The sequence below is a fragment of the Apodemus sylvaticus genome, chromosome 2 (genome assembly GCF_947179515.1).
Source record: "Apodemus sylvaticus chromosome 2, mApoSyl1.1, whole genome shotgun sequence".
NCBI classification, from domain to species: Eukaryota; Metazoa; Chordata; class Mammalia; order Rodentia; family Muridae; genus Apodemus; species Apodemus sylvaticus.
Window position 1 is genome coordinate 18,229,458 of NC_067473.1, and position 27,450 is coordinate 18,256,907.

The 27,450-nt window shown below is 39.7% G+C and overlaps 1 non-coding gene across 1 annotated transcript; it reads left to right on the plus strand.

The window, feature by feature from the left end:
* Positions 1–27,140: 27,140 nt before the first annotated feature.
* On the plus strand, positions 27,141–27,244 carry LOC127679495 (U6 spliceosomal RNA). The gene has a single exon (XR_007976800.1). It is a non-coding gene; the product is annotated as a U6 spliceosomal RNA (small nuclear RNA).
* Positions 27,245–27,450: the final 206 nt, after the last annotated feature.

Consider the following 27,450-nt stretch of genomic DNA (forward strand, 5'->3'; position numbering starts at 1 on the left):
TATATAAGAATGATGATTAAAATATAGCTAACAGCACTTAATGATGCTTCAATAAATGGAAATGATCCTTGTATTAACAACCCATGTGTTTTATAGTTTCTTGTCCCCTTTCATCAAACTGTCATTTGTTGGTCTACTTTCCTGAAATCCAAAACTATTGAGGTTAGTTACAGAATCTTTTACATCATTTGTTATTTGGGAAACACAGGATTGGGAATGATTTTTATCATAAATTGGTTCGTAGGAGTTTTGTTTCCCCTCAGCTCTTACCTTCTTGATATGTCCAGGGATTCCCTAGGAAAAAGACACACTTTAAGGAAAATAACTCTACTTACTGCTAATTCTAATTTTGCCTAAATGTATCAATAAGAATTCTGAATCAAAGTTATCATCACATAATATCAATATATATGAAAATCAAGACATATGTCTAACATGACCTTATGCAAAAATATAAGAACCTCACAAATATAGTCTTCACTTATACCATATAATCTCCTGACAATTAGAAAAATAATAATTTTAAGTAAATAAAAACCTACTTTCACACATAGAATAAATTGGGTTTATTATTTACAATAAGTACATGTCAACTTCTGGTGTTGGAAGAGTACATATTATTATTATTATTATTATTATTATTAATTATTATTATTAATAATACACAAATTTAAGATTGACAATTTTATACACATGATTGTGGTTTAATTTTGTTTAAAATGAATCTTATGTTTGTTCTAGTTAAATTTTAAAAGATAAATCATTAAGGATATTAAGTATAATATAAAACATAAATATACTAATCAATGTGATTTCTGTATTGTATATCATTTTCAACAACTACCATTTGTGTTATTGCTACCCAATAACTAAGCTCAATCAAACATACTATGTGAATAAATTTTTTAAAACTTTCATAAATAGCATTTATACCTTGTAATATTTCCTAAGAATTTTGAGAAAAGTGTTAAAATTTTACCTTAATAATCCCTAAACTGCTTCAGATTCCTATCTGCACCCAGAGTCAATCCTGTACCTCAGTGCCCAGAACCAAGCCTGTGCCACAGGGATCCATAACCAAATACTGCCAGGAGAGATGCCCTTTCAGGAGTGCCAATACACCTGTTAGGACATGTAAGACCACCACTTCTGTTCAAATTTCTGGCCCTAGAGGGACCTTCCCAGAGCACTGAGGATACAGGAACCAAGGAACAGCCTGGGACAGGATCCTTCTGGTTTTTGTCTGCACCCGGAGCTGATCCTGTGCCACAGATCATCATACCCAAATTTCTCCTGGAAAGAACTGGTCTCCCAAGACTACTGACTCCAAGGAGGAATAAGCCACAGCCAAAGACAGCAAGACCATCTAACACCAGAGATAACCAGATGGTGAGAAATAAGATCACGAACATAAGCAACAGAAACCAAAGCTGCTTGGCATCATCAGAAACCACTTCTCCCTCCACAAGGAGCCCTGGATATCCCAAAACACAAGAAAAGCAAGACTCTGATTTAAAAAAATCACATCTCATGATGATGACAGATGACTTTAAGAAGGACATAAGTACCTGTACTGATGTCCTTAAGGGTCTTCCCCAGTTTCTTTTCTATTAGTTTCAGTGTGTCTTGCTTTACGTGGAGGTCCTTGATCCACTTGGAGTTGAGCTTAGTACAAGGAGATAAGGATGGATCAATTCGCATTCTTCTGCATGCTGACCTCCAATTGAACCAGCACAATTTGCTGAAAAGGCTATCTTTTTTTCCATTGGATGTTTTCAGCTCCTTTGTCGAGGATCAAGTGACCATAGATGTGTGGGTTCATTTCTGGATCTTCAATCCTGTTCCATTGATCCGCCTGCCTGTCACTGTACCAATACCATGCAGTTTTTAACACTATTGCTCTGCAGTATTGCTTGAAGTCTGGGATACTGATTCCCCCTGAAGTTCTTTTGTTGTTGAGAATAGTTTTAGCTATCCTGAGTTTTTTGTTATTCCAGATGAATTTGAGAATTTCTCTTTCTAACTCTATGAAGAACTGAGTTGGGATTTTGATGGGTATTGCATTGAATCTGTATATTGCTTTTGGCAAGATGCCCATTTTAACTATATTAATCCTGCCAATCCATGAGCATGGCAGATTTTTCCAATTTCTGAGTTCTTCTTCCATTTCCTTCTTCAGAGACTTAAAGTTCTTGTCATACAGATCTTTTACTTGTTTGGTCAGAGTCACACCAAGATACTTTATATTGTTTGTGGCTGTTGTGGAGGGTGTCATTTTCCTAATTTCTTTCTCAGCCTGCTTATCCTTTGAGTATAGGAAGGATACTGATTTGCTTGAGTTACTTAGACAAATGGATGGAGCTGGAGAATATCATACTAAGTGAGGTAACCCAGTCTCAGAAAATCAATCATGGTATGTACTCACTAATAAGCAGATATTAGCTTAGAAACTTGGAATACCCAAGACATAATCCACATATCAAATGATGTCCAAGAAGAATGGAGGAGTGGCCCCTGGTTCTGGAAAGGCTCAGTGCAGCAGTATAGGGCAATACCAGAACAAGGAAGTGGGAAGGGGTGGATGGGGGAAGAGGGGGAGGAAAGAGGGCTTATGGGACTTTAGGGGAGTGGAGAGCCTGGAAAGGGGAAATCATTTGAAATATAAATAAAAATATATCTAATAAAAAATAAAAATAAAAATAAAAGTCTGTATGACAGAAAAAAATCCATGCTCGAAATGCAAGAGCACCCACATTAATAAAATAAACTTTACTAAAGCTCAGAGCACACATTGCACCTCATACAATAATAGTGTTGTATTATTGAATGAGGGTGGGAGACTTCAACATCCCACTCTCATCAATGGACAGACCATGGAAACCCAAACTAAACAGAGACATATTGAAACTTCTCAGCACCTCATAGTAACTTCTCCAAAATTGGTCATATAATAGGTCACAAAACAGATCTCAACAGGTATAAGAAGGTTATAATAATTCCATGTATCCTATCAGATCACTACAGAGTAAGGCTGGTCTTCATTAACAATAAAAACAAAAGGGACTCCACATACACAAAGAAGCTGAACAACACTCTACCCAGTGATAACTAGGTCAAGGAGGAAAGAAAGAGATTAAAGACTTTTTAGAACTTAATGAAAATGAAGCCACAACATACCCAAACTTATGGGACACAATGAAAGCAGTGCTAAGAGGAAATCTCACAGCTCTGAGTGCCTCCAAAAAGAAACTGGAGAGAACATACACCACCAGCTTAACAGTACACCTGAAAGCTCTAGAACAAAAGGAGCAAATATATCCAAGAGAAGTAAACAGCAGGAAATAATCAAATTCAGGGCTGAAATCAACCAAATAGAAGCAAAAATAGCTATACAAAGAATCAACAAAACCAGGAGCTGGTTCTTGGAGAAAATCAACAAGATAAGATAAACCCTTAGCCAGACTAACCACAATCAAGTAGACTTCATCCAATGGATGTAAGGATGGTTCAATATACGGAAATCCAACAATGTAATCAATTACATAAACAAACTTAAAGAAAAAAACGCATGATAATTTCATTAGATGCTAAAAAACGTATTTGGCAAAATTCAACATCCCATCATCTTAAAAGTTTTGGAAAGATCAGGAATTCAAGACCCATACCATACATATTAAGCAATGTACAGCAAACCAGTAGCCAACATCAAACTAAATGGAGAGAAACTTGAAACAATCCCATCACAATTAGGGAATAGACAAGTCTGCCTCTCTATGTATTCAATATGAAGTTCTAGATAGAGCTATGAGACAACAAAAGTAGGTCAAAGGACCCGTCCAGCAGGTCCAGTTATTCAGGGTTCTGAAGGGGTGCTACCTGAGGGTCAAAGGGGGGAGAGAAAGGAGGTGGCCAGGCAGGGTTCAATTGTGGAAGCCTACTTTAATTTTCCTGGATACACAGGTTTTAAGCTCTCAGAGGAAGAGCTTGCCTTGAGGCAAGAACAAAGGAGGGAGGGGCATTCTTGGCATTCTCAGCAGGAAGAGATAAGGGTCCTCCAGTGGAGACACCTGATGTTTGCATAGCCTGGAGCATCCACAGTTATCTCAAGACTTCCCTTCCACCTGCAGTTCTGGGAGAGGCTCTTCTTTGTTTTACTCAGGACCTTTGCCCAGCCATCCCTCCAGGCTGTTAGTGAGGGTCTCTAAAGGCTTCCCACAGTCAAAGGGATACAAATTGGAAAGGAAGAAGTCAAAATATCACAATTTGCAGATCATATGATAGTATATTTAAGTGACCCCTAAAACTCTTACAGCTGATAAACAACTTCTGCAAAGGGGGCTGGATATTAAATTAACTCAAACAAATCAGTAGCCTTCTTTACTTAAAGGATAAATTGGCTGAGAAATAAATTATAGAGTTATGACACCCTTCACAATAGTCACAAACAACATAAAATATCTTTGTGTTACTCTAACCAAATAATTGAATGATATGTATGACAAGAACTTTAAGTCTCTGAAGAAAGAAATCAAATAAGACTTCAGAACATGGAAAGATCTCCCGTGCTTGTGGTTTGGCAGTAAAAATATAGTAAAAATGGCCATCTTTCCTACATCAATCTACAGATTCATTGCAATCCTCATGAAAATTCCAAATCAATTATTCAGAGTTAAAAAGAGCAATTCTCAAATTAATTTGGAATAACAAAAAATCCAGGATAGCAAATACTATCCTCAACAATAAAAACATCTGGAAGAATCACCACCTCTTACCTCAAGCTGTATTGCAAAGAAATTGTGATAAAAACTGCATGGTATTGGTACAGTTGGCAGGCAGATAGATCAATGGAATTAAAAACCCAGAAATGAACCCGCACTCCTACAGTCACTTTAGCTTTGACAAGGGAGCTAAAACCATGCTGTGGAAAAAAGACAGAATTTTCAAACATTTCAACTGGCAGTCAACATGTAAAAAAATGCAAATTGATCCTTTCTCATCTCCCTGTACAAAACTCAAGTCCAAGTGTATCAAGGACCTTCACATAAAACCAGATACACTGAATCTAATAGAAGAAAAAGTGGGGGAAAGTCTGGACCATATGGGCACAGGAGATAAGGTCCTGAATAGAACACCAATAGCTTATGATCTAAGATCAAGAATTGACAAATGGGACTTCACAAAATTTCAAAGCTTCTGAAAGGCAAAGGACACTGTTGATAAGACAAAACAGGAACCAACATATTGAGAAAAGATCTTTAACTATCTCACATCTGATAGAGGGCTAATATCCAATATATACAAAACTCAAGAAGCTAGACTCCAGAGAACCAAATAACCTTATTAAAAAATGGAGAACATGTGTACTCTTTGGTTGGTAATTTACCCCTGGCAGCACTAGGGGTACTGGATGGTTCATATTTTTGTTCCTCCTATGGGGCTGCAAACCCCTTCAGCTCCTTGGGTCCTTTCTCTAGCTCTTTCACTGGGGACCCTGTACTCAGTTCAATGGTTGAATGAGAGCATCCCCCTCTGTTTTTGTCATGCACTGGCAGAGCCTCTCTGCAGACAGCTATATCCGGCTTTTGTCATCAAGCACTTATTGGCATCCACAATAGAATCTGGGTTTGGTAAATTTTTATGGAATGGATTCCCCAGGTGGAGCAGTCCATGGCTCCAGCTGCATGTGCAGCAGAAAATGACCTTGTTGAATATGAAAGGGAAGAGAGGACCTTGGTGCTGAGAAGGCTTGATGCCCCAGTATAGGGGAACGCCAGGACAGGGAAGCAGTGGTGAGTGGATTGGTGAGCAGGGGCAGGGGGCATGGGTTAGGGGTTTTTGGAGCATAGGACCAGGAAAGGGGACAAAATTTGAAATGTAAATAAAGAATATATCTAATAAAATATAAAATTAAAAAAAAGATTGGATCCCTGTGAGGGACAAAAAAAGAGGTGGGGGGGGGACAGAGCTAAACAAAGAATTCTCAACTGAGGAAATGTGAATAGCTGAGAAGTACCCATAGACATGTCCATCATCCTTAGTCAGCAGGGAAATGCAAATCAAAACATCCCTGAGATTCCATCTCGCACCAATCAGAATGGCTAAGATCAAAAACTCAGGTGACAGCAGATGCTGGCAAGGATGTGGAAAAAGGAACACTCCTCCATTGATGGTGGGATTGCAAGCTGGTAAAACCACTCTGCAAATAAGTCTGGTGGTTCCTCAGAAACTTCAACATAGTACTACCCGAGAACCCAGCTATACCACTCCTGGGAATATACCCAAAAGATGCTCCAATATGTAATAAGGACATATGTTCCATTATGTTCATCCAGCCGTATTTATAATAGCCAGAAGATGGAAACAACCCAGATGTCCCTTACCAGAGGTATGGTTACAGAAAATGTGGTATATTTGTACAATGGAACACTACTCAGCTATTAAAAACAATGACTTCATGAAAATCGCAAGCAAATGGATGGAACTTGAAAATAACCTTCTGAGTAAGATACATACATTGTATGTACTCACAGATAATTGGATATTAGCCCAAAAGTTCAGAATACCCAAGATTCAATTCACAGACCATATGAAGCCTAAGAAGGAAGAGAAAACTGTGAATGCTTCAGTGCTTCTTATAAGGGTGGACAAATTACTCACAGGATGAAATATGGAGACAAAGTGAGGATCAGAAATTGAAGGAAAGGCCATCCAGAGACTGCCCCACCTGGGGATCCATCCCATATAAAGCCACCAAACCCTGATGCTATTGTGGATGCTGGGAAATGCTTGCTGATGGAAGCCTGATATGTCTGTCTCCTGAGAGGCTCTGTTAGAACCTGACAAATACCGATATGAATGCTCACAACCAACCATTGTACTGAGCACAGGGTCCCTGATGGAGGAGTTGGAGAAGGGACTGAAGAAGCTGAGGGGTTTTGCAGCCCCATGGAAGGAGCCACAGTGTCAACAGACCAGAACCTCTCCCAGAACTCCAGTGGACTGGACCACCAACCAAAGAGCACACATGGAGGGACACATGGCTCTGGCTGCATATGTGGCCAAGGTTGGCCTTGTTGAACATCAGTGGGAGGAGACGCCCTTGGGCCTGATGATGTTTGATACCCCAATGTAGGAGAAAGCCAGGTGGGGAGACAGTGGTGGGTGTGTGGATGGGGGAAAACCCTCATAAAGGCAGGAGGAGCTGGTTTAGGATAGAGTGTTTCTGAAGGGAAGACCTGGAAAGGAGAAAACATTTGAAATGTAAAGAAAAAATATCCAATAAAAAAAGGAAAAATTTTTCTAAATTGTCACTTTAAATTTTTTTCTAATTATAATTTGAAGCTAAAATGATTAAAATATGTTTATTGTCTTGCCAATAATGTATTTAGAAATTAGTGCTTGTGTGTGTGTGTTTATGTGTGTGTTTATGTGTGTGTGTGTTTATGTGTGTGTGTGTTTATGTGTGTGTGTGTGTGTGTGTGTGTGTGTGTGTGTGTGTGTGTGTGAAAGTAATAACAATTAAAGTGAAAAGGAGCCCAGGGAGTGGCACTATTAGAAGGTGTGGCCCTGTTGGAATGGCTGTGGCCTTTTGAAGTAGGTGTGTCACTGTGGGAGTGGCTTTAAGACCCTCATCCTAATTGCCTAGAAGCTAGTGTTCTGCTATCAGCTTTCAGAGGAAGATGTAGAACTCTCAGCTCCTCCTGTACCATGCCTGCCTAGATGCTGCCATGTTCCTGCCTTGATAATAATGGACTGAACCTCTGAAGCTGTAAGCTAGCTCCAATTAAATGTTCTCCTTATAAAAGTTGCTTTAGTCATGGTGTCTATTCACAGGAGTAAAACCCAAATTAAAACAGAAAGCAAGAAGATAAGGTTCACAGATGGATTTGGGGGAAAGAGAGGGAGGGAAAAATGATGCAATTATATTATAATCTCAAAAAATATAGAATTTTAAAAATGAGAAAATCCCATCCTATCATTTTAAAATAAAACTATACAAGTTTTTTATTAATCTATTGACAATTCGCTTATTGTTAATGTCCTTTTATTTTAATTAGCTTATTAAAATGTCCTTTATTCAATATTTTGTTAAGATTTTCACATAAGCACTATAGCAGCATACTTTAAAATCTTAAAAGAGGGAAATGCTTTTACTTTCAGCTAGCAAAGAATAACAATGAACAAATCTATTCCACCTAAAACATTAAAAACTAAAGAAAATATATGAAAGAAAAATCCTTAAACGATTCGAGGAATGGAAGCAGAGAGTGAGCACGGTCATACGACCTGCCAACAGTAAGTTTCCATTGTCTGAGTCATGGAAGAAAAGCCCAGTGTTATGAGGCACTATGTCAACACAGGGCTTGGAGTCAGTACCATCAAGCAGGTTAGGTTGCAGTTCAGAGTAGGCATAATTAGGAGGAAAGAGCATGGACAGCCTTGTCTAGTCCCTGATTTTAGTGGGATTGCTTCAAGTTTCTCTCCATTTAGTTTGATGTTGGCTACCGGCTTGCTGTATAGTACTTTAACTAGGTTTAAGTATGGACCTTGAATTCCTGTTCTTTCCAAGACTTTTAACATGAAAGGATGCTGAATTTTTCAAATGCTTTTTCAGCATCTAATGAGATGATCGTATGGTTTTTTTCCCTTGAGTCTGTTTATGTAGTGGATTGCATTGATGGATTTCCTAATATTGAACTATCCCTACATCCATGGGATGAAGCCTCCTTGATCATGGTGGATGATCGCTTTGATGTGTTCTTGGATTCGGTTGGCAAGAATTTTATTAAGTATTTTTGCATTGATGTTCATAAGGGAAATTGGCCTGAAGTTCTCTTTCTTCGTTGGATCTTTGTGTGGTTTTGGTATCAGAATAATTGTGGCTTCATAGAACAAATTGGGTAGTGTTCCTTCTGTTTCTATTTTGTGGAATAGTTTGAAGAGTATTGGTGTTAGGTCTTCTTTGAAGGTCTGATAGAATTCTGCACTGAAACCATCTGGCCCTGTGCTTTTTTTGGTTGGAAGACTTTCTATGACCCCTTCTATTTCTTTAGGGGTTATGGGACTGTTTAGATGGTCTATTTGGTCCTGATTTAATTTTGGTATTTGGTATCTGTCTAGGAAATTGTCCATTTCCTCCAGATTCTCCAGTTGTGTTGAGTATAGGCTTTTGTAGTAGGATCTGCTGATTTTTTCAATTTCCTCAGTTTCTGTTGTTATATCTCCCTTTTCAATATAGTACTTGAAGTTCTAGCTAGAGCAATTAGACAACATAAGGAAATCAAAGGGATACAAATTGGAAAGGAGGAAGTCAAATTATCACTATTTGCAGATGACATGATAGTCTACTTAAGTGACCCGAAAACCTGCACCAGAGAACTCCTACAGCTGATAAACAACTTCTGCAAAGTGGCTTGGTATAAAATCAACTCAAGCAAATCAGTTGCCTTCTATACTCAAAGGATAAGCAGGCTGAGAAAGAAGTTAGGGAAATGACACCCTTCACAATAGCCACAAACAATATAAAGTATCTTGGTGTGACTCTAACCAAACAAGTGAAAGATCTATACAACAAGAACTTCAGGTCTGTGAAGAAGGAAATCAAAGAAGTCCTCAAAAAAATGGAAAAATCTGCCATGATTGTGGATTGGCAGGTTTAATAGAGTTAAAATTGCCATCTTGCCAAAAGCAATCTACAGATTCAACACAATACCCATCAAAATCCCAACTCATATCTTCACAGAGTTAGAAAAAGCAATTCTTGGGCTGGAGAGATGGCTCAGTGGTTAAGAGCACTGACTGCTCTTCTGGAGGTCCTGAGTTCAAATCCCAGCAACTACATGGTGGCTCACAACCATACATAATGAGATTTGATGCCCTTTTCTAAGGTGTCTGAAGACAGCCACAATGTACTTACATACAATAAATAAATAAATCTTTAAAAAAAGAAAAAGAAAAAGAAAAAAGAAAAAGCAATTCTCAAATTCATCTGGAATAACAAAAAACCCAGGAAAGCTAAAACTATTCTCAACAGTAAAAGAACTTCAGGAGGATTCAGTATCCCAGACCTCAAGCAATACTACAGAGCAATAGTGTTACAAACTGCATGGTGTTGGCACAGTGACAAACAAGTAGACCAATGGAATAGAATTGAAGACCCAGAAATGAATCCACACACCTATGGTCACTTGATCTTCGACAAAGGAGCAGAAAACAGCCAGTGGAATAAAGATAGCCTTTTCAACAAATGGTGCTGGTTCAATTGGAGGTCAGCATGCAGAAGAATGCAAATTAATCCATTCTTATCTCCTTGTACTAAACTCAACTCCAAGTGGATCAAGGACCTCCACGTAAAACCAGACACACTGAAACTAATAGAAAAGAAACTGGGGAAGACCCCTGAGGACATGGCCACAGGGGAAAAGTTCCTGAACAGAACTCCAATAGCTTATGCTCTTAGATTAAGAATTGACAAATGGGACCTCATAAAATTACAAAATTTCTGTAAGGTAAAGAACACTGTCAAAAGAACAAAATGGCAACCAACAAATTGGGAAAAAATCTTCACCAACCCTACATCTGATAGAGGGCTAATATCCAATATATACAAAGAACTCAAGAAGTTAGACACCAGGAAACCAAATAACCCTATTAAAAATGGGGTACAGATCTAAACAAAGAATTTTCACCTGAAGAAATTCGGATGGCCAAGAAGCCCCTTAAGAAATGCTCAACATCATTAGTCATTAGGGAAATGCAAATCAAAACAACTCTGAGATTTCACCTCACACCAGTCAGAATGGCTAAGGTAAAAACCTCAGGAGACAGCAGGTGTTGGCGAGGATGTGGAGAAAGAGGAACACTCCTCCACTGTTGGTGGGGTTGTAAGATGGTACAACCACTTTGGAAATCAGTCTGGCGGTTCCTCAGAAAACTGGACATGACACTTCCAGAGGACCCTGCTATACCTCTCCTGGGCATATGTCCAAAGATTCCCCGGCATGCAATAAAGACACATGCTCCATTATGTTCATAGCAGCCTTATTTATAATAGCCAGAAGCTGGAAAGAACCCATATGTCCCTCAATGGAGGAATGAATACAGAAAATGTGGTATATTTATAGAATGGAATACTACTCAGCAATTAAAAACAATGAATTCATGAAATTTTTAGGCAAATGGTTTGATCTGGAAAATATCATCCTAAGTGAGGTAACCCAATCACAAAAGAATATACATGGAATGCAATCTCTGATAAATGGATATTAATTTGTCCAGAAGCTCTGAATACTCAAGGCACAATTAGCATAAGAAATGACTCCCATGAAGAAGTAAAGAGAGGGTCCTGATCCTGGAAAGGCTTGATCTAGCATTGGAGGGGTGTATGAGAACAGAGGAAAAAGGAAAGAAGTGATTAGAGAATGGGTGAAGAGAAGAAGGTTTATGGGAACTATGGGGAGGGGGAACTGGGAAAGGGGTAATTATTTGGAATGTAAACAAAAACTATAGAAAATAAAAATATATAATAAAAAAGAGAAACATATTAAAACAATAATATATTTAAAGAATGCAAGATTGGTAAAAAAAATAAATAAAAAATAAAAAAAGAGGAAAGAGCTACATGGACAGCAAGCCCTGAGGATGTGCTAATGACTGTGATGAGTAAGGATACTACCCCAGACCCTGTGGAGGAAACCAAAAATACCTAAAAGGGATGCAGAACATTGTTGCTTGAATTACCCCTAGGCCTGGGAATAATGTGTGTTCCCAACAGACAGGGTAGAAAATCTCATGACACAGGACATGGCATTAATAGGGATCTTATTTCTACAGAACAGAAAAACATAAGCTTAGATTAATGTCTTACAGTTTCACCTTAGAAAATTTAAAGTAAGGTTTTAATGGCCAGTTGTAGGTCAGATGTTTTCACAAATGAAATTATGTTGTAGGTAAATGGATGAAGCTTTAAAAAAAAACAGTTATCCTCAGTGAAGTAACCCAGATATTAGGGACAAAATGGATGTGAGGATTCCACGAGCAAAGGGAAACAGAATACACAGTATGGAGAGACGGGAAGAGACTGCTGCAATAGGCTTCAATGGGGACTGTGGTGCATCAGAAGGGTAAAAGAGGGAACATCAGAGGGGTAAGTAACACTAAGGTCCATTTGAGATGTTATATGGAAACCTACTACTATAGAAGGTCCCTAAAACACACACATGCATAAAAAAATCTAGATGGAGTCACCAAACAACAGGAGGCATTGCTCCCACCAAACATCTTTTGCCACCAATTGAGACATCAATGCAAGGAATGGCTTATGCCTGTTCATTAGCCAATGGTGTCCCTAGGGAAACCCCAAAACACCGCCTATTGCCCAGATTATTGATTGCTCTTCATAAACTGATGATAAGGTTCTATGACTGGAGAAAACACTTCAATAACTCATTGAACAGAGAAGTTAAATTAGTGCTTAGCTAGAGTCTTCACACCTAATGACTAGTGTTTGGGGTACTGGGAAGTACTCTGTAAATGTATCTTTTATTCAGCTGATATAATTGCTGTCTTAGATGCTTACTGCTGAATAAGCTCACCCTTTCTAGTTCTTTCTGAATTCTGGATGGCTGGTTCAACTCAGCTGTTCTGGCTCAAACTCCTCTCCAAGCTGACTGATTCAATTTGGTTTCGCTCAGATTCTCACTGAATTGCTCTGCTTACCTTCAAACTAACTTGAACAATTTGTTCTAATCCTCTGACTCCTTCTTATTCTCTGACCTCAGCTGCCTCTGATGACCTGCACTGAACTTCATGAATTCATAAAGGCAGTCAACTCCCCTTCACTGCCATCACTGAACTGACTCTCTCTGCATTAACCTTAAATAGCTTTGTTTTTTTGTGCTGCTCTCATGAGAGTTGGTCACATCCTATCTCTAACGCATCCTTTCAAATCTTTCTATGATTCATAATTTTGTCTTCCCCTCAATTAGATGGCACTCTTAAACATGGCTGCTTCCTTCTACAAACCAATTTTACCTTAAAGGTGTGTACTAAGAGCATGTCTGTGTTCTATCCAGAGGCATTAAAGTTGTATGCCATGTCTGCATTTCTGCTAGATCACACATACCTAAGACTTTGGATGTCATCCCTTGCTAGAGCCATGTTGCTGCATTAAAATTCCTCTACATTACTCTGCATACTATCAGAGGAAAATGGTAAACTCTATCACAACTAAAAACTGTGAAGTCTACAACAGTAACATGTTTGCAAGATACGCTGATGAAAACCCACTCTCCGATTGTATTTAAGGCCCACTCCATGCTGTTCTGTTAGTCATAAATGTTAGACTGGTTAGGCCATCGACCTGACAGAAAACAAAACTTTATTGTTCTACTGAAATATCCCAGAAGTATAATGACTCTTCTAACAACAAATAGCTATACTTATATCAGAGCCTCACTCATCACTCATCAGAGAAACTTCCTCTTAGAGTAGATGGCAACTAACATAAATGTCTACAACAGGACAGTGTGTAGAGAATGAAAGACTTTGGGGCATTCAGTCCTAAATTGTATTGTCTTCATCAAACCCTTAAAACTCAGAGAACTATGCAGAAAAGGAGGCAGAAAAATAGTGAGAACCAGAGAAGATTGATAACACCAAGGAACCTGTGTCTCCAAACACAACATGAAGAATGCACATATGAACCCAAAGAAACTTTTGCACTATGCATGGAGCTGCAGAGGTTCAAGACACATGAGGTAGGAAGGAATAAGATGGGGCACATAGACACCAGCTCCCATAGCTAGTCTCAATGGGAATATTAACCAAAATCATGGATAGGCCCTATGCCCTTCAGTAGTTTGTTGTCACAAAATAATGCAATGGTATTTTTATGTACTTTTGGGAGGACTGTATTATTTGTTTAATTCACTGGTCTTTTTTTTATATTATGGTTTTCAGTTTTGTCTGTGTGTGTGTGTGTGTGTGTGTGTGTGTGTGTGTGTGTATGTGTGTGTGTGTTAAGTTCTGGTTTGTTTTTTGTTTACTGCTGTACACAAAATATCTGACAAAAGAAGATTAAAGAAGTGGGGTTTATTTGGGATCATAATTAAAACACACAGTCCACTGTGGCAGCAAGCTATAGCTATAGGAACTTGGAGGATATAGTTACACATTCAACCCATCCTCAATGAGCAGAGAGTAATGAAATTAAAACATTCGACTCACCTTCTCCTTTGTATTCAATCCATGACCTAAGCACATGGAATGATGTTACTTAGTGACCTTAATGGGGGTCTTCCCATCACAATTAGGATAGCCTAAGTGCTTTAGGTTGAAAAGATTAACAAGTATATCCTTTTAAAAGTAAATTCTAGAATACCTGCCATTCAGTGAAATATCACACATGTGAATCCTTTTATTTCATTTATTTATTTATTTATTTATTTGTTTATTTAAAACTCCAGATTTTATTCCCCTCCTCCCAGCTCCTGTCTCCATGAGGATGTCCCCCATCCCCCACCCTACCAGGCTTCTAAACTCCTTCAGGCCTCCAGTCTCTTGTGGGTTAGATGCATCTTCTCAGACTAAACCCAGATCCAGGAATCCTCTGTTGTATATGTGATGGGGCCTCATATCAGCTGGTGTATGCTGCCTAATTGGTGTTCCAGTATCTAAGAGATCTCTGAGATCCAGGCTAATTGAGACTGCTGGTCCTTCTACAGGGTCACCCTCCTCCTCAGCTTCTTCCAGCTTTCCCCTAATTCAACCACAGGATCAGCAGCATCCTGAGTGAGGTAAGTCAGACCCAAAATAACATGCATAGTATGTACTTACTAATAAATGGATATTAGCCAAAAAAAAAAAAGTACTGAATACCCAAGATACAGCCCACAGAACTCAAAAAACGTCAGCAAGCGGAGGGGCCAAGTGAAGATATCTCAGTCCCACTTGGGAGGGTGAAGAATGAAGCCACAAGGGGGAGGAAGGAACCTAGGAGGGAAAGGGGATAGGGGTGCAAAAAGAGGTTGATGATCAGGTATTGGGTCAGGGAAAAGGACTGAAATCCCTGAGGACCAGCAGAAAGAATGGAAACATGCAACCTCAGGAGGTAGGAGGTTGAGGGGACCTTCTAGAATGTACCAAAGACCTGGGAGGTGAGACACAATGAGGACTCAAAGAGAGGGAGCTTAGGTGAAATGACCTTCATTGGAAGAGGGAACTTGTAGAATCCACTTCCAGCACAAAGACTGGGCATCAAGTGAAGAATGGGGTTGTCATCCCATAGTCAAAACTCTGACCCATAATTGTTCCTGTTTGAAAGAACTACAGGGATGGAAATGGAAAGGAGCCTGGGGAAAAGAAGGTCCAGTGACAGGCCCAAAGTAGGATCCAGCTCAAGGGGAGGCCTCAAGGCCTGACACTATTACTGAAGCTATGGAACACTCACAAAAATGGACCTATCATGACTGCCCTCAGAAAGACCCAACAAGCATCTGAAAGAGTCAGGTGCAGATATTTGCACCCAACCAATGAACAGACATATTTGAGTCCAGAATGAGGAAAATAACAAGTCATTGGAAATTAACCCAGAAATAAACAAAGTATTTTCACAAGGTGATTTTATTTGGATCTTGTTACAGTTTACATATGAAGTGATTCTCAAAAGGTTCATGTGTTCCCTCAAATAGGAACTGGCTACAGGTTATTGTTAATATTTTGGGAGGATATAGAAGTTAATTAAATGAAACAGAGCGCTATGGGAGAGTCCTTTAAGATGTATGTTCTTGATCCAGTCCTCTGTGAACCTTTACTCCCTGCCCACTGAGGAGAAGAACCTTTCATATAACATGATACAGCAACTATTAGGTTCTGCCCAAGTGTATGAGCCAAGCAACTGTAGACTGAACTCTCTAAAGAAATGAGTAAAAATAAATCTTACTCCTTTATGGTATTGCATTGGGTATGATTGCCAGAATAATATATAGTAAGTATATATATCTTACATGTTACTCAAGGTCCATATAGAAAAAGCTTTTTTCTTAGTAGGTAGTGATCCATTCTTTTAAACAAATGTTATTTCCTTTTCAAATTTTGAACTATATCTACATCTTCACCCAGACATACGAGGAACTTTAAGAGCTGGCACCTAGTAGAAGCCTTCAGGTAATTGATAGCTTGCTTTTGATCTGTGAAAGATCCGTCCCTGTTTCCTTTTTTATTAGATATGTTCTTTATTTATATTTAAAATGTTGTTCCCTTTCCTGGTTCCTGCCCCCCAAACCTATCCACCCTCCCCCTGTTCACCAATATGCTCACTCCTGCTTCGCTGTCCTGTCATTCTTTTATACTGGGGCATCGAACCTTCTCAGGACCAGGGGCCTCTCCTACTTTTGAAGTGCTTGCTGACAGGAGCCTGATATAGCTGTCTCCTGAGAGGCTCTGCTGGTGCATGACAAATACAGAGGGGGACACTCTCAGGCAACCATTGAACTGAGCACAGGGTCCCCAATGGGAGAGCTAGAAAAAGGACCCAAGGAGATGGAGGAGTTTGTAGCCACATAGGAGGAACAATATGAACTTCCCAGTACACCCTAGAGCTCCCAGGGACTAAACCTCCAACCAAAGAGTACACATGGAAGGACCCATGGCTCTAGCTTCATATGTAGCAGAGAATGGCCTTGTTGGACATCAAAGGGAGGAGAGGTCCTGTTACCTTTTATTTCATCTGTAATTTGTTCAGGAAGGAAGCAGTTTCAGCTCTGTTGCATACTTGGGAATACTGCCTTGGCACAAGTCCAACCATCAGTTGAGACCTCCAAAACTGGGAGCCAAAATAAATTGTTCCCTTGCATTGCTAACTGAAGCATTTAACATGACGATACAGAAGTGATTGGAAAAAAACTAATACTGAGAATTTTCTTAGAGAAGTTTGAGGGAGAAGGCAAAAAGAGGAAATGACATGAAAACAGTACATATATATGGAATTTTAAAACACACTAAAAAAACTCTTTCCCAGTGAGATAAATGAATGAGAAGTTGGGCTCATTTAGAAACTATCAATATGTGATTCTCCATACTAACAAATTTAAAGAAAAAATTTCATGTAATAATCTCAATAATTATAGATAAAGCTTTGGAGAAAAAAATTAGAAACTATCCTGAAAATAAATTCTGTGTGCTAGAAGTAAAAGAAACGTTGTAAACCTAGAAATATGTTTTTTACGGTATAGTTTATGTCCTACTACTGGTCAGAAATAAACCTTCCTCTCTAAGATTATTATCAAAAGATAAAGCTTACTGCTGTTAGCTTTTACATATTTATTTTTTGATTTTTGATTTTTGATTTTTACTTACTTTATATCCCACTCAGTGCCCCCTCCATATCACCCCCACCCACAATCATTCCCCCTCCTCTTCTCCTATGAACAAATGGGGAGCTCCCACACGCCATGGGTTTCACCCCTGGCCCTGGCATATCAAGTCTCTGCGAAGCTACTTGCTTCCTCTCTCATTGAGGTCAGACAAGGCAGCCCAGATAGAAGAACGTATTCCACACAGAGGTTGGAATAGCCACCCCCTTTTAGTTATCATAAAAAACAAAAAGCTGCATATCTGCTACATAGGTGCTAAGGCCTATGTTTTTTACGAGGCCTAGGTCCAGCTGGTGTATATTCTTTGGTTGGTGGTTCAGACTCTGAGAGCCCCAAGGGTCCAGGTTAGTTAAATCTGTTGTTCTTTCTGGGAAGTTCACATCCAGATCTGGGACCTGCAATCCTCCCTACTATTCTTCCGTAAGAGTTCCAAAGCTCCATCCACTGTTTGGCTGTGGGTGTATGACTCTGTCTTAATCAGTTGGTAGGTGGGGCCTCTCAGATGACAGCTATGCTAGAGTTCTGTCTGCAAGCATAACAGTGTATCATTAATAATATCAGGGATTGATGCTTACCCATGGGATGAGTCTCAAGTTGGGCTGGTTGTTGTTTGGCCATTCCCTTAGTCTCTGCTCCATCACCTGGTCATGTATTTCTTCTAGACAGCATAATTTGGGGTAAAAGTTTTATGGGTGAGTTGGTCCCTATCACTCCACTGAGGTTCCTGCCTGGCTACAGTAGGTGGTCCCTTCAGGTTCCATATCCCTAGTGCTGTAAGTCACAGATAAGGCCACCTCTAATGATTCTTGGGTGTCTTTCTTATCCCAGGTCTCTGTCACATACTAAACATACACCCCAACCCTGTCCGTTTCAGATTTACATTAATTCTCATGGTCATCTGCCCATCTCTCCATTCCCTCCCCTTACCGGATCCTGAACCCCTGCCTCCATTCCCCTCTCCATCCCCTCTCTCTCCCCAAGTTCATTTCCTCCATCTGCCTCTTAAGACATGTTTCCCCATTTTAAGTGAAAATAAAGCATCCTTGCTTGTGTCTTCTTTCTTGTTTAGCTTCTTTGGGTATGTGGAGTATCTTGTATCTTATGGCTAATATCCACTTATAAGTGAGTACATACCATTTGGAACCAAAATGTCCTTTTGGAACTGGGTTACCTCACTCAGAATGATATTCGCAAGTTTCATCCATTTGCCTGCAAAATTCATGATGCCTTTTTTTAACAGTTGAGTAGTATTCCACTGTGTAGCTTTTGCATAAGAAAATATAATCCAGAAAAAACAACCCTGGCGGCGGCGGCGGCGGCGGCGGTAGCAGTGGCTGCTCCAGCTGAAGGGCCATCAGCAGTGGAACCAAGGCGACACAGGGTCCAGTTAGGCCCTGCGCCCACGACCACTGACCTTCGCTGACCAGCCGGGCGGCAAGCAACTGCGGTTCTGCGGAGCCTTTCACTGCACGGAAGCCACTTCAGAACTCGGCTGCCCGCCAGTCAGGAGAGACTCACCGCCATCTTGATCCCGGGCTCCAGAGATCAGTCAGACTGAGGTACACAAACATAATCCTAGGCCCAACACCGCAGGGGTCTGAGCCAGACGGGCGTTGGCCTGCACCCAGGCCCTGGGCTGTTCGAGTGGCCATCGGGGCGCCAACCCAGCCAGGAGTTTTTTTTTTTTGCCCCGGCCGGTGCACGCGCCGCCATTTTGCCTACAGGAGCCAGAGTGCTCGGGAGGGCAGAGACTGCTAACAAGCGTAGCCTGAGGCTAACAAAACGGGGGTCTAGGCCCCAAAAGGCACAGGACTGACCCCAAGAACTGGGCGGCTTGGTGGGCCATCTGTGTGTCAACCAGCCCAGGAGGTTATTAGCACAACAGACTCTCCCGGTGCTTTCGCGGAGCGCGGACGCGCACGCCCGCCATCCGGGTCACCTGGCGGACCCAAATAACAGACATAGCCCTAGGGGAACTTTGCTCGGACCTTGGCCTCCCAGGCGTTTGCCTGGACTCAGGGCCCAGGCGACAAGGCTAACCTAGTGTGCGCCAGCCCGGTTGGGGAAATCGGCTGCCCAGCGGAGTGAGCGGAGCACAGGGGAGGTCACAGCAACATTCACCTTCGGAGCTCCCTGGGGGTGCACACGGGTTCCACCTGGTCCACAGACACAATCTGGGGCAAGGCCTCAGGCAGAAGCCCCCAGCTCAAATCTCTCCTCTTCAGATCAGCCTGGGTGGCCGCCACATCTCCAGGTCCCTCAAGAGGCTAGTGGGGGCTTCCGGGCGGCCAGCTGGGAAAAGTCGGTGTGCTCCGATAAATCCTGCGGGCCCCAGCGGGAGCCTTCAGGTGCCTGCTTTGGGATCTGAACAGCCTGGAAAACAGCACCCTGTCTATAGGCAGTGCAGAGTGTAAGCTGTGCACCAGAGGCCAACGGGGAAGGGGCAGCTTGCACTGGTGAGTCCAGCACTGACAAGACCAAGTAACACCAGTGAGAGCTAGATGGCAAAAGGCAAACGCAGAAACGTCACTAACAGAAATCAAGGCAATATGGCAACATCTGAACCAAATTCTCCTCTACCAGCAAGTCCTGGATACCCCATCACACCAGTAAAACAAGATTTGGATTTAAAATCACTGGTCATGATGCTGGTACAGGAACACATGAAGGTCATTGAGGAGAAAATGGATCAAAAGTTAGAAGCCCTTGCAAGGGAAACACAAAAATCATTGAAAGAAATCCAGGAGAATACAAAAGCCAACAAGGAGGAAATGCAAAAAACACTTAAAGAAATACAGGAGAACTTTGCTCAACAGGCTGAGGTCATGAAAGACGAAACACAAAAATCTCTTAAAGAAATACAGGAGAACTTTGGTCAACAGGCTGAGCTCATGAAAGAGGAAACACAAAAATCTCTTAAAGAATTACAGGAAAACACAAACATGCAAGGGAAGGAGCTAAGCAAAACCATCCAGGATCTAAAATCAGAAGTAGAAACAACTAAGAAAACTCAAAGGGAGACAACTTTGGAGATAGAAAGTCTTGGGAAGAAATCAGGGGACAGAGATGCAAATATCAACAACAGAATACAAGAGATAGAAGAAAGAATCTCAGATGCTGAAGATTCCATAGAAACCATGGACTCAACAGTTAAAGAAAATGCAAAGTGCAAAAAGCTTGTAACCCAAAATATCCAGGAAATCCAGGACACAATGAGAAGACCAAACCTAAGGATTATAGGCATAGATGAGAGTGAAGATTTACAACTTAAAGGGCCAGCAAATATCTTCAATAAAATTATGGAAGAAAACTTCCCTAACCTAAAGAGAGAGATGCCCATGAATATACAAGAAGCCTACAGAACTCCAAACAGACTGGACCAGAACAGAAATACTTCCCGTCACATAATAATCAAAACACCAAATGTTCTAAACAAAGAAAGAATACTAAAGGCAGTAAGAGAAAAAGGCCAAGTAACATATAAAGGAAGACCTATCAGAATCACAGCAGACTTTTCACCTGAGACTATGAAGGCTAGAAGGTCCTGGGCAGATCTCATGCAGACTCTAAGAGAACACAAATGCCAACCAAAACTACTATATCCAGCAAAACTCTCAATCACCATAGATGGAGAAACTAAGATATTTCACGACAAAACCAAGTTCACCCAATATCTATCCACAAACCCAGCCCTAAAAAGGATAATAGGAGGACAACACCAATACAAGGAGGGAAACTCCACCCTGAAAAAAGCAAGATAGTAACCTTTCATCAAACCCAAATAAGTTAAGCAATCAAATTTAAAAAATAACGTCAAAAATGATAGGAAGTAACAATCACTATTCCTTAATATCTCTTAACATCAATGGACTCAATGCCCCAATAAAAAGACACAGACTAACTGACTGGATACGTAAACAGGACCCTACATTTTGCTGCTTACAGGAAACACACCTAAGGGTCAAAGACAAACACTACCTTAGAGTAAAAGGCTGGAAGACAATTTTACAAGCAAATGGTCTCAGGAAACAAGCTGGAGTAGCCATTTTAATATCAGATAAAATTGACTTTCAACCCAAAGTCATCAAAAGAGACTCTGAGGGACACTTCTTGCTGGTCAAAGGAAAAATACAACAAGAAGAACTCTCAATCCTGAACATCTGTGCTCCAAATGCAAGGGCACCCTCTTTCATAAAAGAAACTTTATTAAAACTCAAAGCACACATTGCACCTAACACAATAATTGTGGGTGACTTCAACACTGCACTTTCCTCAATGGACCGATCAGGAAAACAGAAACTAAACAAGGACACAATGAAACTAATTGAAGCTTTGGACCAATTAGATTTAACTGATATATATAGAACATTCTATCCTAAAACAAAAGAATATACCTTTTTTTCAGCACCTCATGGTACCTTCTCCAAAATCGACCATATAATTGGTCACAAGACAGACCTCAACAAATATAAAAAGATAGAACTAATCCCATGCCTCCTATCTGATCACTATGGAATAAAAGTGGTCTTCAATAGCAACAGAAACAACAGAAAACCCACAAACACGTGGAGATTGAACAATACTCTACTCAATGACACCTTGGTCAAGGAAGAAATAAAGAAAGAAATTAAAGACTTTTTAGAACACAATGAAAATGAAAACACAACATACCCAAATCTATGGGACACAATGAAAGCAGTGCTAAGAGGAAAACTCATAGCCCTGAGTGCCTCCAAAAAGAAAATGGAGAGAGCATACATTACCAACTTAATGACACACCTGAAAGCCCTAGAACAAAAAGAAGCTATTTCACCCAGGAGGAGTAGAAGGCAGGAAATCATCAAACTCAGGGCCGAAATCAATCAAGTAGAAACAAAGAGAACCATACAAAAAATCAACAAAACTAGGAGCTGGTTCTTTGAGAAAATCAACAAGATAGATAAACCCTTAGCCAGACTGACCAAAGGGCACAGAGAAAGTATCCAAATTAACAAACTTAGAAATGAAAAGGGAGACATAACAACGGAAACTGAGGAAATCCAAAAAATCATCAGATCCTACTACAAGAGCCTGTACTCAACACAACTGGAGAATCTGGAGGAAATGGACAATTTCCTTGACAGATACCAAATACCAAAATTAAATCAGGACCAACTAGACCATCTAAACAGTCCCATAAAGCCTAAAGAAATAGAAGGAGTCATAGAAAGTCTTCCAACCAAAAAAAGCACAGGACCAGATGGTTTCAGTGCAGAATTCTACCAGACCTTCAAAGAAGAGTTAACACCAATACTCTTCAAACTATTCCACAAAATAGAAACAGAAGGAACACTACCCAATTCCTTCTACGAAGCCACAATTACGCTGATACCAAAGCCACACAAAGATCCAACAAAGAAAGAGAACTTCAGACCAATTTCCCTTATGAACATCGATGCAAAAATACTCAACAAAATTCTTGCCAACCGAATCCAAGAACACATCAAAACGATCATCCACCATGATCAAGTAGGCTTTATCCCGGGAATGCAGGGTTGGTTCAATATACGGAAATCCATCAATACAATCCACTACATAAACAAACTCAAAGAACAAAATCATATGGTCATTTCATTGGATGCTGAAAAAGCATTTGACAAAATTCAGCATCCTTTCATGCTTAAAGTCTTGGAGAGAACAGGAATTCAAGGCCCATACCTAAACATAGTAAAAGCAATATACAGCAAACCGGTAGCCAGCATCAAACTAAACGGAGAGAAACTTGAAGCAATCCCACTGAAATCAGGGACCAGACAAGGCTGCCCCCTTTCTCCTTATCTTTTCAATATTGTACTTGAGGTACTAGCTCGGGCAATTCGACAACATAAGGAGGTCAAAGGGATACAAATTGGAAAGGAGGAAGTCAAACTATCATTATTTGCAGACGACATGATCGTCTACCTAAGTGACCCAAAGAACTCCACTAGAGAGCTCCTACAGCTGATAAACAACTTCAGCAAAGTGGCAGGTTACAAAATCAACTCAAGCAAATCAGTGGCCTTCCTATACTCAAAGGATAAGCAGGCTGAGAAAGAAATTAGGGAAATGACCCCCTTCACAATAGCCACAAACAGTATAAAGTATCTTGGGGTGACTCTTACCAAACATGCGAAAGATCTGTATGGCAAGAACTTCAAGACTCTGAAGAAGGAAATGGAAGAAGACCTCAAAAAATGGGAAAACCTCCCATGCTCATGGATCGGTAGAATCAATATAGTTAAAATGGCCATTTTGCCTAAAGCACTATACAGATTCAATGCAATACCCATCAAAATCCCAACTCAATTCTTCACAGAGTTAGAAAGAGCAATTATCAAATTCATCTGGAACAACAAAAAACCCAGGATAGCTAAAACTATTCTCAGCAACAAAAGAAAATCTGGGGGAATCAGTATCCCTGACCTCAAGCAATACTACAGAGCAATAGTGTTAAAAACTGCATGGTATTGGTACAGTGACAGGCAGGAGGATCAATGGAACAGGATTGAAGATCCAGAAATGAACCCACACACCTATGGCCACTTGATCCTCGACAAAGAGGCTGAAAACATCCAATGGAAAAAAGATAGCCTTTTCAACAAATGGTGCTGGTTCAACTGGAGGTCAGCATGCAGAAGAATGCGAATTGATCCATCCTTGTCTCCTTGTACTAAGCTCAAATCCAAATGGATCAAGGACCTCCACATAAAGCCAGACACTCTGAAGCTAATAGAAAAGAAACTGGGGAAGACCCTTGAGGACATCGGTACAGGGAGAAAGTTTCTGAACAGAACACCAATGGCGTATGCTCTAAGAGCAAGAATTGACAAATGGGACCTCATAAGGTTACAGAGTTTCTGTAAGGCAAAGGACACCGTCAAGAGGACAGATCGGCAACCAACAAATTGGGAAAAGATCTTCACCAATCCTACATCAGATAGAGGGCTAATATCCAATATATATAAAGAACTCAAGAAGTTAGACTCCAGAAAACCGAACAACCCTATTAAAAAATGGGGTACAGAGTTAAACAAAGAATTCTCACCTGAAGAACTTCGGATGGCGGAGAAGCATCTTAAAAAATGCTCCACTTCATTAGTCATTAGGGAAATGCAAATCAAAACAACCCTAAGATTTCATCTTACACCAGTCAGAATGGCTAAGATTAAAAATTCAGGAGACAGCAGGTGTTGGAGAGGGTGCGGAGAAAGAGGAACACTCCTCCACTGCTGGTGGGGTTGCAAATTGGTACAACCACTCTGGAAAGCAGTCTGGCGGTTCCTCCGAAAACTGGGCACCTCACTTCCAGAAGATCCTGCTATACCACTCCTGGGCATATACCCAGAGGATTCCCCACCATGTAATAAGGATACATGCTCTACTATGTTCATAGCAGCCCTATTTATAATTGCCAGATGCTGGAAAGAACCCAGGTATCCCTCAACAGAAGAGTGGATACAAAAAATGTGGTATATCTACACAATGGAGTACTATTCAGCCATTAGAAACAATGAATTCATGAAATTCTTAGGCAAATGGATGGAGCTAGAGAACATCATACTAAGTGAGGTAACCCAGACTCAAAAGGTGAATCATGGTATGCACTCACTAATAAGTGGTTATTAACCTAGAAAACTGGAATACCCAAAACATAATCCACACATCAAATGAGATACAAGAAGAAAGCAGGAGTGGTCCCTGGTTCTGGAAAGACTCAGTGAAACAGTATTTGGCAAAACCAGAACGGGGAACTGGGAAGGGGTGGGAGGGAGGACAGGGGAAGAGAAGGGGGCTTACGGGACTTTCGGGGAGTGGGGGGGGGCTAGAAAAGGGGAAATCATTTGAAATGTAAATAAATTATATCAAATAAAAAAAAAAGACAAAAAAATAAAAAAATAAAAAAATAAATAAATACATGTTTTAATGTTAAAAAAAAAAAAAAAAAAAAAGAAAATATAATCCAGGTCAGACATGGTGCTATAAAGAAACGCTGTTCAAACTGGCAACAGATTGATTATCTATATAGAAAATCCTATAGTCTGTGAATAAAATCTAGTCAAATAAAGCAGTGTTGTTAGCTAAATGACATAAAAATGAAGTCTATTTCTGTACAAGATCCAGTGCAAAACAGATATTTAAACATTAGCAACATCAGTCCAGCAAGATAGAAGGGTCATTGAGTAAGAGATCAGCCACTAAGATTGATGATGTAGGTGCAATCTCTATGATAGGAGGAGAGAACAAACTTCAAATTTTGTCCTGTGGTCTCAACACTTGTGCTATAACATGTAGTGGTGCCATGTGTGTAACATGCACATATTCATATAAACAAATTTATTAAACAGTTTAATTTAAAAGCAAGTACTGGTAACATGTCATCAAAACTATGAAATATTAGTGGATAGCCTAACAAATAAATAGAAATACTATAATTGAATATTACAAAATATTGTGGGGAAAAAGGCAAAGACCTAAACAAATGAAGTGATACTGTTTGGTAATAAATTGGATGTTCATGCATTACAAACACCTACTCTTCTCGGTACTGAGGTAAGGCAGCACATAGTCTCAATCAATACCCAACCAAACATTTTGGTTGAAAAATAACAGCTGCTTATTTATTTGGAGGGGGGCTGAAGTGCAAGTAAGTACGTGAAAATCTGCTTAACTTCATAAGTGAATAGGGAAGTTTAGATAAGACCAAAATGATACACTACTATACACACATTAAAATTCCGCAGATGAGCAGGCTGACTGTTAGAAAACATATGAATGGAGTAGCGTTGGCAGCTGCTGAGATATTTACACATTCACCTGCAGCAGAACTCAGACATAACACTTATGTCTGATGCTTAGTCAAAGAAATCTAAGCACATGTCCATCCAATTTCCAGGAAAAAGGCTTCTTTCTGCTGCATCTACAAGTATCAAAAACTAAAAGTAAGGAAAATGTGTGAAATTGTGAGGATAAATTTTAAAAAGGGTTGTGTCAATACATGAACGTGATAATAAAAAGAAACATGACATCAGTATGTACATTAGTGTTTTTTTATTTCCAAGTATGTAATTTCTAGTGTATAAAATTATATTTGAGGAACACTTGATATTTTATTTGACCACTATATAAAATTTCATGCTATAGCCCATAAATAAGTGTAAATATCAGGCCAATAAAAATTAAAACTATCTTAATTTGTTTAGCTGGGTAAAATATATATGTATAGAAGGGATCACAAACTGCCTTTTTTCATTTATTAAACTTTTATAAAATGCAAAGCAGTCTATAATGATTAAAAGCAATTCAATTGCTACCCAAGGATGTTGCTAGCAACAAAATGCAGAAGACAAACACCTAAAGCTAAGATGGCTGGGCTATTCAGTAAACTGTGTTCTGTGTTTCAATTGTAGTTCTTATACCACAAGAGTAAATAAGTCATAATATATCATATGTCCACTATAAAAATTTCAGATTTATTACATGAACTATATTACATATAGTATGCTATATTATATATAGCATGTAGTACAATAAATAAGGTATTCTGATAAGACTTTGAAAAGTCCAAAGATAAGTAAGCAAAATTATGAAAAGTTGTTTGAGATATATTAAATAAAAATATAAAATCATATAGCATTATCAAGCTAATTTTATAGTGAAAATAGCTATGCTGCATAAGCCCAAAAATCCTAAAGTATAAAATTATGATACTGTTTTCCATAAAAACTTGAAAACATCAAGAAATTGCCATGAGTCTTCCTTCTGTAGCACATAAACTAAACTTGAAATAATTCAAAAAGATGGCAGTGCCCCTGAGCAAGGCTAATGTCCAAATTCATGAAGAATTTCGTATTTTTTGCAGAATTGACAAACATATCTTAAAAGCTGCCCATGAATACCACAAGAACAAGGCAAAGAAGAACTTCTAGCCATGTGCATGAGGTGCAGAGATAAATCCTGAGGAGCACCCTTATGAAGGTGGCAATCACCAGCACATTGGGAAGCTATCTTTATCCAAAGGTATGCCTGTGCTGGGCGCAATGTGTGTCTCATTTCTGCACAC